This window comes from Phyllobates terribilis, unplaced genomic scaffold (genome assembly GCF_046119375.1).
Source record: "Phyllobates terribilis strain yellow unplaced genomic scaffold, ASM4611937v1 Scaffold_60__1_contigs__length_8166268, whole genome shotgun sequence".
In the NCBI taxonomy this organism is placed as follows: Eukaryota; Metazoa; Chordata; class Amphibia; order Anura; family Dendrobatidae; genus Phyllobates; species Phyllobates terribilis.
The window spans coordinates 343,741-363,673 of NW_027362820.1; the positions used below are offsets into that span (position 1 = coordinate 343,741).

Sequence of the window (19,933 nt, forward strand, 5' to 3'; positions counted from 1 at the left end):
GATGAGACAGAGTGGCCTTACAGAGAAGGGTCCTTGGATTGGACGCCGAGTTACGGACCCCAAAGCAGCACTGAATATGATGTACTAGTGGGAGTCACCAGTGCAAGGGTTCAAGGGCGCCAGTAGTGGAAGACATAGTGCGCGAAACCGAAGAACAAGTAAGCAGACCTGCTGATCAGCACTGCAGTGCTGAGGCCGAGTTATGGCGAAATAGGGAGCGACAGTGCGCCCCACCAGTCCTGGAGTATATTACAGAGGAAGGATACTGTGTGGAAAATGCTTCATACTGTAAAGGAAACGTCCAGAACACTTTGTGCCCGATATCCCTTGTATGCCGGGACGTTGCTAGGGTCCTAAAAGATCAGGGGCCAAAGCCCCAAAGTAGGTGTTTCCCCATACAACCTCCCCGCCACTTAAAAGAGGACCTATACATATATAATTACAGTACACCATTGTTGCTAACCTAAAATACACAACTGAAAGACCAATATTCCCAAAATTACTTCTATACAAGGCAATAATAATCCCGCTACACAATGCCCTCTACCATCAACACTACACAGTGAGTACATAGTATTATGATATGACCATTGCCTCTACATAAAAAACACACTGTACAAAGACCATCTGACTTCTCACATTTCCAGCACCGTCCCCATCTATTCCCACCCTGCACAACCTCCCCATGCTGCCTGCTCTTCCGACGTGGAATAGGAACCTCAATACTTCAAAAATTATGTCATTACTATGATTACCCTCCACCAATTAATGCTACAAAGACTGTGTGCCAGATAGAGGGGACCTATAAAAATAATAGCGTCCCATAGAAAGTAGTAAAGACCCCACTGTGCTACCTAGCAAGTAATAATGCCAGATATGCTCTTATGAAAGTTTCAATATCTGAAGTGTTCCCTCCAAGCAACAAATACCGTTGAGTATCCCCTTTAAGTAATAATGCCCCCTTAAAGACACAATCAAACTACACCCAACTACAAAGTTCTTCTTCAAGTCTATGGACGATGATTTCGGGGTGGGAAAAGAATAAATTTCTGATGATGCACCCATTTAAAAGAAATAATGTCCTGAGTGCCCCCATAGCACCCGGTATATTGTATGATAGTCCCACAGCTCACTACACACTGTATGATGGTCCCCACAGCTCCCTATGCACTGTATGATGGTCCCCACAGATCCCTACACACTGTATGATGGTCCCCACAGCTCCCTACGCACTGTATAATGATCCCCATAGCTCCCTATACCCTGTATGATGGTCCCCACAGCTCCGTATGCACTGGTATCATGGTCCCCACAGCTTCCTATGCCCTGTATGATGGTACCCACAGTTCCATATGCACTGTATCATGGTCCCCACAGCTCCCTACGCTCTGTATGATGGTCCCCACAGCTCCCTATGCACTGTATGATGGTCCCCACAGATCCCTATGCACTGTATGATGGTACCCACAGCTCCATATGCACTGATATCATGGTCCCCACAGCTCCCTACACTCTGTATGATGGTCCCCACAGCTCCCTATACACTGTAGGATGGTCCCCACAGCTCCCTACACACTGTATGATGGTCCCCACAGCTCCTTAGATACTGCACGATGGTCCCCACAGATCCCTAGACACTGTATGATGGTCCCCACAGTTCCCCCATGCACTGTATGATGGTCCCCATAGTTCCCTATGCATTGCATAATGGTCCCTACAGCTCCCTATGCTCTGTATGATAGTCCCCACAGCTCCCTATGCCCTGTATGATGGTCCCCACATCTCCCTATGCACTGCATAATGGTCCCCACAGCTCCCTATGCACTGCATAATGGTCCCCACAGCTCCCTATGCACTGTATGATGGTCTACACAGCTCCCTATGTATTGTATGATGGTCTACACAGCTCCCTATGCATTGTCTGATGGTCCCCACAGCTCCCTATGCACTGTATGAAGGTCTCTACAACTCCTTATAACTGGCATGATGGTCCCTACAATAACCTATATCCTGTATAATGGCCCTCACAGCCCCATATATACAGTACTGTATGATGGCCCCCGCAGCCCAATATATACTGTATGATGGCCCCCACACCCACTTGTACACTATATTATGGCCCCTACAGCTCCCTTTATACTGTATGATGTCCCCACAGCCCCTTATAAACTGTATTCTGGCACCCACTCCCCATTTTATATAATATGATGGCCCCACTGCCCCTTATATATAGCATGATGACTCCCATAGCCCCTTATAGCATGATGACACTCACACCCCTTATATATACAGGTGCATCTCACTAAATTAGAATATCATCAAAAAGTTTATTTATTTTAGTTCTTCAATGCTGAAAATGAAACTCATATATTATATAGAGTCATTACAATCAAAGTGATCTATTTCAAGTGTTTATTTCTGTTAATGTTGATGATTATGGCCAGGGGCGCACATAGAAATCATGAGGCCCCATAGCAGAAGCTCTAATTGGACCCCCCCACCAAAAAAACAAAGAAATATTTGTCTGTGTCACAGAAGAGCCGATCTCACAACTTTCCAGCCTTTACTTCGCTTTTCTAATTTTCCTCCTACTGAAGTCCTAGATCCCTCTTTCATTGCCCCCATGAAGTATGATGCCAATAAAAGTGCCCCCCAAACACAGTATGATACCCCCATGGTGCATTCCTTCACATTAGCCTCTACATGAACAGTATAATGACCTTATTGTACCCCACTTCAACTCCCAAGGCAAAGTATGGTGACCCTAACACAGTATGATTCCCCCAAATGTGACTCCCACACAGCCCTCCATACAGTATAATGGGCCTACATACAGTATAATGGCCCACACTAGCCCTCCAAACAGTATAATGGCCCCACACAGCCCTCCAAACAGTATAATAGACCCCACACAAACCTTCACACCGTATAATTGCTTTCATACAGTATAACGGCCCCCCACATAGCCCTCAAAATATCATAATGGCCCCACATAGACTTCCATATAGTATAATATGCCACCCATAATCCTCCATATAGTATAATGCACCCTCCAAAATCCTCCATATAGTATAATGCACCCCCCACAATCCTCCATATAGTATAATGAACTTCCCATGGTCCTCGATAGAATATAATGCACTCCCCATAGTCCTCCATACAGTATATTTCACACCCCAAAGGGTAAAATGCAGCCCCCATATAGTATAATGCACCACACAGTCCTGCAGTATTATGGGCACCACGTACTCACTGATTTTAAAATACCGTATGTTTTAAATAAGACGACCCGAGTATAAGCCGAGGCCCCTAATTTTATCACAAAAAAACTGGGAAAACGTATTGAGTTGAGTATAAGCCTAAGGTAGGAAATGCAGCAGCTACTGGAAAATTTCACCATCCTGGTATGTATGGCACCCCTCATCCCCCAGTCCTGGTACATATGGCACCCCTCATCCCCCAATCCTGGTATGCATGGCCCCCTCATCCCCCAATCCTGGTATGTATGGCCTCCTCATCCACAAATCTTGGTATCTGTGGCCTCCTCATCCCCCAATCTTGGTATGTGTGGCCTCCTCATCCCCCAATCCTGGTATGTATGGCCTCCTCATCCCCCAATCCTGGTATGTGTGGCCTCCTCATCCCCCAATCCTGGTATGTGTGGCCTTCTCATTCCCCAATCCCCTGGTATGTGTGGCCCCCTCATCCCCCCAATCCTGGTATGTATGGCCTCCTCATCCACAAATCTTGGTATCTGTGGCCTCCTCATCCCCCAATCTTGGTATGTGTGGCCTCCTCATCCCCCAATCCTGGTATGTATGGCCTCCTCATCCCCCAATCCTGGTATGTGTGGCCTCCTCATCCCCCAATCCTGGTATGTGTGGCCTTCTCATTCCCCAATCCCCTGGTATGTGTGGCCCCCTCATCCCCCCAATCCTGGTATGTATGGCCTCCTCATCCACCAATCTTGGTATCTGTGGCCTCCTCATCCCCCAATCTTGGTATGTGTGGCCTCTTCATCCCCCAATCCTGGTATGTGGGGCCTCCTCACCCCCCCAATCTGGTATGTGTGGCCCCATCACTGCACACTGTCTGTCATCACTGTATTCCTGTGACAGCCAGCCTGTTGCTAGTATTCATAGGAGACCGTGATTTCTGCTATATATAGCAATGCTGTATATAGCACAAGCAATCAGATGATCGCAGGTTCAAGCCCCCTAAAGAGACGAACAAATACAGTGAAAAGTAAAAAAAAAATGAAAAAAGTATAAAAGTTCAAATCATCCCAGTTTTCCCCCCATTAAAAATTAAGAAATATAAAACATTTAAACAATACACATATTTGGTATCGCTGCGTTTGTAAAAGTCAGATCCATCAAAATATAAAATAAATTAATCCATTTAGTAAACGGCATAACTAGAACATTACATAAAATGCCAGAATTACAGATTTTCAGTCGTTGCAACAAGAAAAAAATATAAAATAACAGACAATCAAAACATTGTATATACCCCAAAATGATATCAATATAACCATCACTTTGTGGTGCAAAAAACTAGCCCTCACGCAGCCCCATTCCCGAAAAATGAAAACGCCGCGGCTTTCGGATCTCGGAAAGTGGCGACACAAGCAAATTATTTTTTTTTTTTTTTTTTACAAATTTCAGAATTTTTTTTCATCACTTAAATATAAATCCTATAAATCGTCACTTAAGTAGAACAGATGAAGCTTTACTACCTCCTGCTCCAGCTCCAGCACTTCACCGCTGCCGCTGATCTTTAGTCACTGGCTTCAAGGGTGACATCATGACTGCAGCTCTGCAGCCAATCACTTGGCTCAGTGGCCCACGCTGACAGAGCTTCTAAGCTCAGTGATTGGCTGCAGCAATGATGTATGCTGAAGTTGAGCCATCACCCCTGCAGCCAGTCACAATAGAGCACAGGAAGCGCTGAAGATCCAGAGCTGGAGCAGCAGGAGAAAGTAAAGCTCTGTGTGTTTTCTCTACCACTGGGAACCTCCTATATATTACATAAAAACATTCCTGAAAACCCCTTTAATCTGACTTTATAGAAAAAGTCTATATCCGGCTACTGTCCTCCCCTCATGAATCACAAAATATGCCAAGTGTGAACAACTCCTGTCCCCAAATGAGGACTTGCAGGCGATCAGTTGATAGTCGGGGGTCCGGCAGTGAACCCCCTCAGCAATCAGCTGTGTTTTGCTGGACGTAGTGGCCTCTCCAGGACACATGTGGTATTACATGGTGCTCTTTCAGAATAATATGTAATATGTAATACATGATATCTTGAAGTCTTCCAGAAGAAGATATTGGCAGACAGGTAATGACTTATTACCTACCTGCCATTGACTCCTTTATCACTCGCTAGTTCTTATACACATTTGGATGATTTCACATCTTCATTGGAAGCCGTATTAGGGACCTCCATCGCAGATTTTATCATACAGGACGAGTTCTCAGCCATCAGCTATTTGGCCATTGTTCACATGACGTAAGCCTATGTTATATACAGCGATATGCAGCAGGATACACGAGATCCAGGGAAATATCCAATCGCCAGAAATGGGGTCAGGAATGGTATGTGTGGCCCCCTCATCCCCCAATCCTGGTATGTGTGGCTCCATCACTGCACACACAAAAAATAAACACTTATACTCGCCTTCCTTCCTCACCTCTGCTCCAGAGCTCCTGTGTTCTGTCTGCCAGCAGCTCATGTTGGTATCTGAGCAGCGCGCGCTCTCAGTTGTCGAGGTGAGCTGCTGCTGCTGCCGGCATATTCACTCCTCTCCACACCGGGACTATGAGCGTTGACAAGAGTGAATATGCATTCTCTTTAGTAGCGGGCACTGTAAGCAGGAGCCACGGCTCAGCGCTCCTCCGTGCCCGCTACTAAAGAGAATGAATATTCCCTCTTCTCCACGCCCATGGAAGTGGAGAAGAGGGAATATTCATGTCCCTTTAGCAGCAGGCACACGTGGTAGCTACAGCAGCCGCTACTGCGTGTACCCGCTCCTCCGCCGCCGCAGCCTGCCCCCCCCCCCCAATACTCACCTATCCTCCTCGCTCCCCCAAGGCTCACGGGCCCCATAGCAGTGGTGTGGCCTGCCACCATTGGCGGTACGTCACTGATTATGGCTTACAGCCAATGAAATCACAAAAGTCATTATCTCAGTAAATTAGAATACTTTATAACATCAGCCTGAAAAATGTTTTTAAAATCCGAAATGTTGGCCTACTGAAATGTATGTTTAGTAAATGCGCTCAATACTTGGTCAGGCTCCTTTTGCATCAATTACTGCATCAATGCGGCGTGGCATGGAGGCGATCAGACTGTGGCACTGCTGAGGTGTTATGGAAGCCCAGGTGGCTTTGATAGCAGCCTTCAGCTCGTCTGCTTTGTTGGGTTTGGTGTCTCTTATCTTCCTCTTGACAATACCCCATAGATTCTCTATAATAGATTCTCTATGGGGTTAAGGTCATTTGAGTTTGCTGACCAATTAAGCACAGTGATACAGTTGTGTGTAAACCAGGTATTGGTACTTTTGGCAGTGTGGACAGGTGCCAAGTCCTGCTGGAGAATGACATTTCCATCTCCAAAAAGCTTGTCAGCAGAGGGAAGCATGAAGTGCTGTAAAATTTCCTGGTAGACGGCTGCGCTGACTTAGGTGTTGATAAAACACAGTGGACCTCCACCAGCAGATGACATGGCTCTCCAAGCCATCACTAATTGTGGAAACTTCACACTAGACCTCCAGCAGCTTGGATTGTGGCCTCTCCACTCTTCCTCCAGACTCTGGGACCTTGATTTCCAAAGGAAAATTGGAACTCTGGGACCTTGTGGATGGTGTCAATGACTGCCTTCTTGGCATTTGTCAAGTCAGCAGTCTTCCCCATGATTGTGGAGCCTACTGAAACAGACTATGTGACATTTTTAAACACTTAGGAAGCCGTTGCAGGTGTTTTTTGTTCATTATTCTAATTTACTGAGATAATAACTTTAGTGTTTTCATTGGCTGTAAGCCATAATCCTCTACATTAACAGAAATAAACACTAGAAATATATCACTCTGTCTGTAATGACTCTATATAATATATGAGTTTCACTTTTTGTATTGAAGAACTGAAATAAATTAACTTTTTGATGATATTGTAATTTAGTGAGATGCACCTGCATATGATGACTGTTGCCCCCAGTGGAATATATGCGGTGTCTATTTTGGGATATTTTAGTATACTCATGATGATACTATAGATAGCCATTATACCTGGAATGGCCCCTTCCTTGCGTGCCTGGCTTTTTTTCGCTTACATGTCTAACAATCACATATGTGTTGTGTCCCTTCCCCCATCATCCTATTCTTCTATTGCTGAATAAATATGATAGATTTTATACTCCCTGGACTCCTTTGATGGTCTTTTACCCTGTGGGGTTTTCTTTCATATATGGACTCGCTGTGTGGTGGTGATGGTAGAGGACATTGTGTAGCAGGATCATTTTGGCCTTGTATAGTAGTAATTTTGGGAATATTGGTCTTTGTATAGTGTATTTTAGATTAGTAACAGTGGTATACTGTAATTATATATGTATAAATCCTCTTTTAAGTGGCAGGGAGGTTATATGGGGAAACATGTACTTTGGGGCTGGGGTCCCTGATCTCTTAGGACCCCAGCAACGCTCCTGCACTGGGGAAAAGCAGGGTCTGGAGACCACTTTAATATCATCATTTTATGGATATGACGTCAAAGAAACTAATGAAGGGCTTTGCAAAGTGCCATAATTTTCACAATTCTGAAAATAAATTGTAAGTTTAGTTCCACTATAAGTGATGTTAATTCTGTTATGAGAGCTAACCTTCTGAGACAATTTATCAATGCGCTGTGTGAATTGTCACATTAAGCTTTGCTACATCTATACATAGTGAAGTTCAGGATCAAAATGCTGCAGGTCCCATCTCTGCTACAGAACGATCCCATGGAAATAAAGCTGATCATTTTATCAGATGGGATCATTAGAACTTACCTGGTTGGATCCTTTGTTTCTGGTGGTTTCTTTCCCAGGTCGTCATTAAGGCCCTTTACAATAAGCTCCAAAAACTCATCGGACTTTCTGAATCTTTCAAGCGTTTTCTCCATCACAGAAAGGACAGAAAGGAGGCGCTTATCCTGGCAGAAGAGAATCACAGATATATTGTTCTACATCTTCCAGATGTTTGGATTTATCTACAGACTAATGATTAATCTCGCATGAAGAATGATAATATTATCAGAGATCACAATTTTGGGGTAAAATTATTCAATTTTAAATATATATATATATATAGCAATTACATTATTCTGACAAGAGCAATTTTTTTTTTTTTTCCTCCCTTTTTCCCAAAAAATCTAACTTTGTTTTTTCATTAACACAGACGGAGGGCTTGTGTTTTGTGGGACTAGTTGTTCTTTGGAATGACAACATTCAATTTACCACATAAAGTATTGAAAAATGGGGGAAAAAATCAAAGTAAGGTTATTATTTTTGTTTTCGTTACAGCATTGACCCGACGTGTAATAGATTTATATATAATGAAAGATTGTACTTATGTCAATGCAGCAGAAACAAATATTGTTTTACGCTTTTTCTTTTTTATAGTTTCCAGAAAACCGCAAAACCTTCAGCAGAAAATGACATGAATGAGAACATCTGCCCGGCTTGTACCGGATCCGGGGGTGTTACGTACAAGGCGAAGTCCCCAGAATAAGGATTTGCTTCATTTTGGTGCAGAGTTTCTAGTAGTTTCTGGTTACTACTGTTACAGGCAGATGCCGTCTGCATAATACAGCCAGCACCGCCTCAACCCCTCCATGCATGTGGACCCCGGCACAAACACTCAGGTCCATCCTTTTATGCTAAGACATTAATAATTCTACAATTATCACACACAACTTATATACAGAAACCCCCCAACCGTCCCCGATCCAATGGGACTGTCCGGCTGTCGCTGGAGGTCGGGGCTATGTCCTGACGAGCTGTGTTCTGTCAGGACAGTCCGTGTAGTACAAGAACGTCTCATGCCGTGCATGCTGCTGTGATCGCTCCTGGAGAGGGGCAGCATCCGCTCCGCACGCCTCGTACACACCCGGCTCCGCTCCGTACACTGCGTACACACACGGCTCCGTTCCGTACGCCTCGTACACGCGCGGCTCCGCTCCGTACACCTCGTACACGCGCGGCTCCGCTCCGTACACCTCGTACACGCGCGGCTCCGCTCCGTACACCTCGTACACGCGCGGCTCCGCTCCGTACACCTCGTACACGCGCGGCTCCGCTCCGTACACGCGCGGCTCCGCTCCGTACACCTCGTACACGCGCGGCTCCGCTCCGTACACCTCGTACACGCGCGGCTCCGCTCCGTACACCTCGTACACGCGCGGCTCTGCTCCGTACACCTCGTACACACGCGGCTCCGCTCCGTACACCTCGTACACAGGCGGCTCCGCTCCGTACACCTCGCACACACGCGGCTCTGCTCCGTACACACGCGGCTCCGCTCCGTACACCTCGTACACAGGCGGCTCCGCTCCGTACACCTCGCACACACGCGGCTCTGCTCCGTACACACGCGGCTCTGCTCCGTACACCTCGTACACGCACGGCTCTGCTCCGTACACCTCGTACACAGGCGGCTCCGCTCCGTACACCTCGTACACGCGCGGCTCTGCTCCGTACACCTCGTACACACCCGGCTCCGCTCCGTACACCTCGTACACACGCGGCTCTGCTCCGTACACCTCGTACACACGCGGCTCTGCTCCGTACACCTCGTACACACGCGGCTCCGCTCCGTACGCCTCGTACACGCGCGGCTCTGCTCCGTACACCTCGTACACACCCGGCTCCGCTCCGTACACCTCGTACACACGCGGCTCTGCTCCGTACACCTCGTACACGCGCGGCTCTGCTCCGTACACCTCGTACACGCGCGGCTCCGCTCCGTACACCTCGTACACACGCGGCTCCGCTCCGTACGCCTCGTACACACACGGCTCCGCTCCGTACACCTCGTACACACGCGGCTCTGCTCCGTACACCTCGTACACACGCGGCTCCGCTACATCCACACTGTAAACCCCTCCTGACCCCACACATAAACTTCAGCTCATCCAGCACCATGACAACCAGCACAGCAGAGTCCTGCATCCACTGAGGCCCCTGATCATGTGACCCCTGACTCCTCCCCTCCTGTGACCTCATCACAGCTCCTGTGCGCACAGAGCAGCCATATATGTGGTGGCGGCTCTGCAGGTGGAGGTATGTGGAGACCCCATTACGGGGCGCAGGGGGCATTAACCCCTTCAGCACGGAGACTCTTTTGGTGTCTTGTGTTGCCCCTTTATAAGAATCATAAGGTTTTTGTTCTGTTTCCTGTAATAGATACATACGACCCAACTATGGAGACAGGAAGGGAGGAAACGTATTGTTCTCATAGTACAGGACCCCTTTACTGGCCCCACAGTGTAATGCCCCCATTATGCCCCTTATGCAGTATGTATGATGCCCCCACAGTGTAATGCCCCCATTATGCCCCTTATGCAGGATGTATGATGCCCCCACACAGTGTAATGCCCCAATTATGCCCCTTATGGAGGATGTATGATGCCCCCCACACAGTGTAATACCCCCATTATGCCCCTTATGCAGTATGTATGATCCCCCATACAGTGTAATGCCCCCATTATACCCCATATGCAGGATGTATGATGCCCACACACAGTGTAATGCCCCCATTATGCCCCTTATGCAGGATGTATGATGCCCCCACACAGTGTAATGCCCCTTATGCAGGATGTATGATGCCCCCACACAGTGTAATGCCCCCATTATGCCCCTTATACAGTATGTATGATGCCCCCACACAGTGTAATGTCCCCATTATGCCCCTTATGCAGGATGTATGATGCCCCCATACAGTGTAATGCCCCCATTATGCCCCTTATGCAGGACAGGATGTATGATGCCCCCCACAGTGTAATGCCCCCATTATGCATGATGCCCCCACACAGTGTAATGCCCCCATTATGCCCCTTATGCAGTATGTATGATGCCCCCATTATGCCCCTTATGCAGGGTGTATGATGCCCCCATTATGCCCCATATGCAGGATGTATGATGCCCCCACACAGTGTAATGCCCCCATTATGCCCCTTATGCAGTATGTATGATGCCCCCACACAGTGTAATGCCCCATTATGCCCCTTATGAAGGATGTATGATGCCCCCACACAGTGTAATGCCCCCATTATGCCCCTTATGCAGGACAGGATGTATGATGCCCCCCACAGTGTAATGCCCCCATTATGCCCCTTATGCAGGACAGGATGTATGATGCCCCCCACAGTGTAATGCCCCCATTATGCCCCTTATGCAGGATGTATGATGCCCCCACACAGTGTAATGCCCCCATTATGCCCTATATGCTGGATGTATGATGCCCCCACACAGTGTAATGCCCCTTATGAAAGATGTATGATGCCCCCCACAGTGTAATGCCCCTTATGAAGGATGTATGATGCCCCCACACAGTGTAATGCCCCCATTATGCCCCGTATGCAGGATGTATGATGCCCCACACAGTGTAATGCCCCATTATGCCCCTTATGCAGAATGTATGATGCCCCCCACAGTGTAATGCCCCCATTATGCCCCTTATGCAGGATGTATGATGCCCCCACACAGTGTAATGCCCCAATTATGCCCCTTATGGAGGATGTATGATGCCCCCCACAGTGTAATGCCCCCATTATGCCCCTTATGAAGGATGTATGATGCCCCCCACACAGTGTAATACCCCCATTATGCCCCTTATGCAGTATGTATGATCCCCCATACAGTGTAATGCCCCCATTATACCCCATATGCAGGATGTATGATGCCCCCACACAGTGTAATGCCCCCATTATGCCCCTTATGCAGGATGTATGATGCCCCCACACAGTGTAATGCCCCTTATGCAGGATGTATGATGCCCCCACACAGTGTAATGCCCCCATTATGCCCCTTATACAGTATGTATGATGCCCCCACACAGTGTAATGCCCCCATTATGCCCCTTATGCAGGATGTATGATGCCCCCATACAGTGTAATGCCCCCATTATGCCCCTTATGCAGGACAGGATGTATGATGCCCCCCACAGTGTAATGCCCCCATTATGCCCCTTATACAGTATGTATGATGCCCCCACACAGTGTAATGCCCCCATTATGCCCCTTATGCAGTATGTATGATGCCCCCATTATGCCCCTTATGCAGGGTGTATGATGCCCCCATTATGCCCCATATGCAGGATGTATGATGCCCGCACACAGTGTAATGCCCCATTATGCCCCTTATGAAGAATGTATGATGCCCCCACACAGTGTAATGCCCCCATTATGCCCCTTATGCAGGACAGGATGTATGATGCCCCCCACAGTGTAATGCCCCCATTATGCCCCTTATGCAGGACAGGATGTATGATGCCCCCCACAGTGTAATGCCCCCATTATGCCCCTTATGCAGGATGTATGATGCCCCCACACAGTGTAATGCCCCCATTATGCCCCATATGCTGGATGTATGATGCCCCCACACAGTGTAATGCCCCTTATGAAAGATGTATGATGCCCCCCACAGTGTAATGCCCCTTATGAAGGATGTATGATGCCCCCACACAGTGTAATGCCCCCATTATGCCCCTTATGCAGGATGTATGATGCCCCACACAGTGTAATGCCCCCATTATGCCCCTTATGCAGGACAGGATGTATGATGCCCCCCACAGTGTAATATCCCCATTATGCCCCTTATGCAGTATGTATGTTGCCCCCCACAATGTAATGCCCCCATTATGCCCCTTATGCAGTATGTATGTTGCCCCCACAGTGTAATGCCCCCATTATGCCCCTTATGCAGTATGTATGTTGCCCCCACAGTGTAATGCACCCTATGCCCCTTATACAGGACAGGATGTTTGATGCCCCCCACAGTGTAATGCCCCCATTATGCCCCTTATGCAGGATGTATGATGCCCCCACACAGTGTAATGCCCCCATAATGCCCCTTATGCAGTATGTATGATGCCCCCGCACAGTGTAATGCCCCCATTATCCCCTTATACAGTATGTATGATCCCCCCACACAGTGTAATGCCCCTTATGCAGTATGTATGATGCCCCCACACAGTGTAATGCCCCCATTATGCCCCTTATGAAGGATCTATCATGCCCCCCACACAGTGTAATGCCCTCATTATGCCCCTTATGCAGGACAGGATGTATGATGCCCCCCACAGTGTAATGCCCCCATTATGCCCCTTATGCAGGATGTATGATGCCCCCACACAGTGTAATGCCCCCATTATGCCCCTTATGTAGTATGTATTATGCCCCCACACAGTGTAATGCCCCCATTATGCCCCTTATGCAGTATGTATGATGCCCCCGCACAGTGTAATGCCCCCATTATCCCCTTATACAGTATGTATGATCCCCCACACAGTGTAATGCCCCTTATGCAGTATGTATGATGCCCCCACACAGTGTAATGCCCCCATTATGCCCCTTATGCAGTATTTATGATGCCCCCACACAGTGTAATTCCCCCATTATGCTCCTTTTGCAATATGTATGATGCCCCCCACACAGAGTAATGTTCCTACACTACCACCATCCCCCCACACACAGTACAATGTTCCCAAAGTATCGCCTGAGGTCCTGCAGTTGGAATACTCCCTCCAGACAATGGTTTTCCCTTTGCCTGCTCCCCTACATGTAGACCCCCGAGCATGTATACATGCATGTAGGGGAGCAGGCCTTACTAGATAGCGAGGCTTTGTACAGTAATATACCGCATGATGATGGTATCAGAGGAGTAAGACGTTTCTTGAAATCGAGATCAATAGAGTGTAGCAGACATAATGACTTCATGGAGGATCTTCTAAAATTCACGCTTACTCATAACTTCTTTCTTTTTGACAGAAAGTACTTCCACCAGCTCAGGGGTACTGCGATGGGGAGCCTCTGTGCCCCCTCATCTGCTAACCTATTCTTGGGCTGGTGGGTGGAAACCACAATATTCTGGGATGATCATAAGTGGTGGCAACCATATATTGGAGCATGGGATAGATATATTGACAACATTTTTATCATCTGGTCAAGGACAAGTGAACAATTTATTGAATTTGGCAGGGAACTCAATATCCATAGATACAGTTTAATTGTTACCAGTTGCCTTTCCTGGATGTACCAATCAAGAATGTATGGGATGGGAGCCAGGGCTGTGGAGTCGGTAAGCCAAACCTTCGCCTCCTACTCCTCAATTTCCATGACACCGACACCCTCATACATGGCTTATTTTAAGTGCTAAATTTACAGTAGGACACATTTTTCTCAGCTAAAAGTTTAGACCAGGGGTCTCAAACACGTGGCCCGTGGGCCGCATGCGGCCCCTCCAGCTGCTTCATGCGGCCTGCAGGCACATAGACCCCTTGATGTTCGCGGCCCGGTCCAGGAGCCGCCGACATCAGCGGTGTAGTGCAATGTATTGCTGCGCAGAGACCGGCTCTCTGCACAGCAATATCAATGGCAGCCGCTGATATCTGCGTCCCAGCGCAGCAGTTTATGAGCTGGACCTGAGAGTGCTGTGGGATCTACTCCCACAATAACTTTTAGAAAGGGTTGGTCAATTAGGGACTGTTTAGTGCATAGTTTCTATAAAAACCTGCACCCAAGGGGACATGGCTGGATGGAAGAATCTGTGGTTTCTTTAGATGTGCAGAAAGTTGTATATGTAATTGGATGAGACCATGTAAATCTTTCTCGAGTTCCTCTACAGGTGAAACCTTTTTCCAGAGGGATTATTCCAACTGTAAAACCTCAGGACTTTTATATATGGCCACATGCACCTGCCGCCTAGATTATGTATGCACGACCAAGAGGCAGTCTAAGAGGAGTGTAGGGTGGCATTTGGGCGAAATTACGCCATGGTCGGGACACCCCATTAGTGAGACACATGAACAGTGCACATTCAGTTCTCTGTGAATGGGGTTCACATATGTGCTACGGTGTGGAACGCAGACATCTGGGCATGCGCATTTGTGGACAATGATCCTAGATGTGCTCTGTCGTGGAATGATAACTATGGGCACGCGCAGTCACAGGTACGAGTGACGCAGAGGCAATCAGTTTATCTGGCGTTTCAGCGAAAAGCACGTCACTTCCGAACGTGCGCTCTAGGTGATGGACATTATCGAACCTCTTGCTCATGAGAAGTAGCGGAGGCGCAGTACAGTATAACCTGTGACAATTCACCTCTAGGAATTGGAATGGGCCTCCTAGTCTGGGGTTTTGGATGAAGTGGGATATTTAAACATGGACACCTGGCTATTAGGCACACTATGCTGAACATCATGAATTATCATCCCTGTATCAAGCCTCCTAATGAACCTGTTGGGGAAACGCTTTGAGGCGGATTATTGAAACATTCTATGAGTACCATACCCTTTCCTTTATACATATTGTAGGGGTTTTACTCACTTGGGCACAACGGGAGGAAAACAGGAGGCATGTTCCTTTAAAAGTTCATGTGAGTCTATTGCTTCATAAACCCAGAAGCCAAACAGAAAAGCAAATAGCCTTTAGATCAGGCAGACAAAGTAAATGTCTTTAGCAGGTCTCTGCTCAGCCAGGCCTGTGTGGCACACAAGCTGGGGTAGCGTCCAGTGTCCTGGCTTGGTCTGAAGACAAACATACACAGGAGGCCTTCTCCCTCCAAACAACAGCCTTCATTTTATAGGCTGTTAACCACACCCAGAGGTGAGGTATGTGGGTAGCAGGGCCCGCCCATTCTCTCCCAGCCACCCGTAACCTGGCTCCCAGGTGCACCAAACAATCATCTTAGTGCTGTGTGCCTTAGAGAAACACTCCGGGTTACATCACAGAGACCTGCCATCTCTGTGACACATACCTCCCATCGACTACTCGACCATTAGCCACCTTACATATCTACCCCCTCTGCCTAATGCCGTGGGGCTTGGCACCTTCTACTGCCAGACAGGGGATTCTCGAGAGGGCATGGGCATTACCATGTAGCTTCCATGCTCTATGTTCTACATGGAAGTAGAAATCCTGTAGGGCTAAAAACCAGAGGTTGACCCTCATCCATCCGATTGGGGCATAGTCGGATACTAATCTAAATTTTCGACCTAACAGATAGTACCGTAAAGTGTCCACTGCCGACTTTATGGCCAAGCATTCCTTCTCTATAACCAAATTATTTTTCTCGCAGGAGGACAGCTTTTTACTCAGGTAGAGGACAGGGTACTCCACCCCGTGTATCTCCTGGGAAAGGACTGCTCTGAAGCATCTGTCTGGAGTATAAAATCTTTCTTAAAGTCTGGGGCAACCAGGACCGGTTGCCTACACAGAGCCAGTTTCATCTCTTGAAAGGCCGTCTCCTCCTCTGCAGTCCACTTGGCCATGGCTGATTTTGTCCCTTTAAGGAGGTCAGTCAGGGGTGCGGCCTTCATGGTGAAGTTTGGGATGAATTTCCTGTAGTATCCCACGATTCCCAGGAAGGCTCTGACTTGCTTTTTTCGACAGTGGTCTATGCCAATTTTGGATTGCTTCTACTTTAGTAATTTGGGGTTTTATCTTGCCTCTACCCACTACATATCCAAGGTGCTTGGCTTCTTCTTTCTCCATGCCACATTTCTTCTGGTTTATTGAAAACCCCACCTTCCTCAGAGCATCAAACACGGTCTGGAATTTTTCCAGATGACTCTCCCTGTCTGGACTGAAGATAATAATATCGTCCAGGTATGTTGCGCCATATTTCTTATGGGATGCAAGGATGCGATCCATGGCTCTCTGGAAGGTTGCAGGGGCCCCCTGCAGTCCCAACGGCGTCCGGACATACTGGAAGCATCCGTCAAGCTTAGAAAACCAGTCTTCTCTTTGGCTACCTGTGCCTTGGGGATCTGCCAATATTGGTCTGGTAGCGCACCCCTCCTTGGTGCCCCTGTGTTTCCCTTCTAATATTGTTCTTCTACCAGCTGGAGTTACATTATCGCCATCTGGATATTTTTTAAAAAAAATTCTAAATAAAAGACATTTGTTTTTACCATTGGAGACTATGGAGCTGGATCAAATTCTTTTCTATTACCTGTCTACTGAGTGCAAGCAGCAGCTCTGATCACGGAGACACCCAGCTGGTTCATGGAGGTGAGCTGTTTTTTTTATTTTCCCTTTCCATCTGCCAATATCCCTTTGTCAGATCCAAGGTGGTTATGTGCCTTGCTGGCCCAAGCCTCTCGATCAGCTGATCGACGCGTGGCATGGGATATGCGTCAAATTTGGAGACCTCCGATAGTCGTTTCAGAATCTCCACTCACCATCAGGATTTGGGACCAAGACGATCGGGCTCTTCAATGACACTGAGCTTCAGCATACAAGCTACCTCTTTGTAGATCAACTCTCGTCGGGCCTCAGGTATCTGATAGGGCTTAAACCCGCACATGAGGCTCCGTCAGAAACTCGTGTTCTATGACACTTGTGCATCCCGGCAATTCCGAGAACAGATCCCGGTTCTTCTGCATCAACCCCCCACACTGCTGTTTCTGGGCCTTCGTTAGAGTTTCCGCTATTGCGACTCTTCCAACGTCACCTTCTGGCAAGGAGCTTCCACAGCCTCTCTGTCTTGCCACGGCTTGATGAGGTTGACTTGATATATCTGGTACGCATTACGTCGTCCCGTTTGATGAAGCTTGTAGTTCACTTCACCCACTTTTTCCACCACCTCATACAGCCTTGCCACTTGGCCAAGAACTTACTTTCCACTGTAGGAATTAGCACAAGGACTCAGCCTCCTGGATTGAATTGCCTCACTCTGACTAACTGGTTGTAGACTCTGGCATGAGCTTCTTGTGCCTGCAGGAGATGTTCTTTTACAATGGGCATCACCTTCGCAATCCTCTCCTGCATCAGAGCAACGTGCTCAATGACGCTCATGTGGGGCGTGACCTCAGCTTCCCAGGTTTCCTTTGTGACATCCAGGAGACCCCGCGAATGTCGGCCATACAGGAGTTCGAATGGCGAGAACCCCATAGAGGCCTGTGAAACCTCTCGGTTAGTGAACAACAGATACGGTAGGAGACAGTCCCAGTCTCTACCATCCCTCTCTATGGCCTTCCTCAGCATACTCTTCAGATTCTTGTTAAACCTTTTGACTAGGCCAGCTGTCTGAGGATGGTATACTGAAGTCCTCAGTTGGGAGACTTGAAGGGCTTTGCATAACTCCCTCATCACCTTACTCATAGAGGGAGTTCCCTGGTCGGTGAGTATCTCCCTTTGGTAAGCCTGTTCGTGAAAAAACGTGGACCAACTCACGGGCTATACTCTTTGCTTAGGAGTTTCTCAGTGGAATCGCTTCATAGCGTGTGGCATAGTCCAGGATAATCAATATATATTGATGCCCACGAGCAGATTCAACCAGGGGACCGACCAAGTCCATAGCAATTCTTTCAAACGGCACTTCAATAATGGGCAATGGCACGAGGGGTCTTCGAAAGTAAGAGGTGGGGGCGGTTAACTGGCATGTAGGGCAAGACCTGCAATACTTTAAATATTTCCTGGTGACATCCAGGCCAATAGAACCTTTGCAAGATCCGTTCCTGCATTTTTTTCCACTCCCAGATGTCCCCCCAAGACATGTGAATGGGCCATGTCCAACACCTTCCGTCTAAACGGGCCCGACACTATTAACTGCTCCACACGCTGCTCCCTCACTTTCTTGACCCGGTACAACAACTCACCACTCATCATAAAATGGGGAAACCTTGTGTTAGCCTCGGCTCCTGTGCAACCCCATTTATAACAGTGACATTATTAAAGGCTTCCTTCAGAGTTAGGCAGACCCAAAATTCTCGCTGGTCACCCCTAACTCTGGAATGGCAGACACAGGGGGCACTACCTCCTCATCCCTCACAAGGACACAAAAGGGAAACCTGTCTGACTCTGGGTGTGGTGATACCTCATTAGGGTTAACTGTTTTCTTATCTGAGCCAGCGAACCCAGAACCCTTCCCCCACAGATCCCAAAACAAACAAAAGTCCCAGCCTATAATAATAGGGTGCAACAAGTCCAGAATGATGCCGACCTCGTGAGACTCAGTACCGTGGGCCGTTTCAATGTCCACTCTGGCCATGGGTTTCCCTTAGCATCACCATGAATGTACCGAACGCCGACTTTTTTCCCTCCCCGAGTCTAGTAGTGCCATTACCTCCCGTCCGTTCATCTTCACGGGACATGCTTGTGGCCCCTCACTGGGTGGACAGTTCACACTGCAGGCCGGATAAGCATAATATGAATAACGGTGTCCTATACTGCAGTCCATCGGCTCAAGGGTCAGGGGACAACAGGCGGCTATATGGCCTGTGCCGTGGCACCTCCAGCAAACAACATCACCTGTATGGACCTTGGGCACCACCTCCCTCGTCCCTTTGGACCTTGGAAGTCCCACCACCTTTTGGGCCTCCTCCCCCTGTTGGGACCCCCAGTATGGAGTGGGCAGCCTTCCCAAGGAACTTTCAACCCCCTGGTATCTCTCGACCAGTCCGACCATTTCATCCGCATTCCGGGGATCACCCTGGGCAACCCAAGGCTGTATGGGCCTCGGCAGGGAGTGCACAAAACGGTCCATCACCATCCACTCTACCATCTGCGCAGGCATTGAGGACTCCACTTGAAGCCACTTCTGGACCAGGTGCAACAGGTCAAATATTTGTATCTATCAAAAGAGGTCAATGGTTTACAACTTCCAATTCATACAATATCCACAAACAAACTCAAGCTACATGAGCCCGGTTTTAAAGGAAGATATGAGTACAATTATTTGT

General features: G+C 47.9%; 1 protein-coding gene across 1 annotated transcript in view; it reads left to right on the forward strand.

The window, feature by feature from the left end:
• Positions 1-10,244: 10,244 nt before the first annotated feature.
• The window catches only part of LOC141192373 (gastrula zinc finger protein XlCGF66.1-like), a 99,639-nt gene continuing 89,950 nt past the window's right edge, over positions 10,245-19,933 (forward strand). Inside the window, exon 1 of the mRNA XM_073661889.1 lies at positions 10,245-10,311. The gene's annotated coding sequence lies outside the window, so the exon portion shown is untranslated. The remainder of the gene's footprint in view (positions 10,312-19,933) is intronic.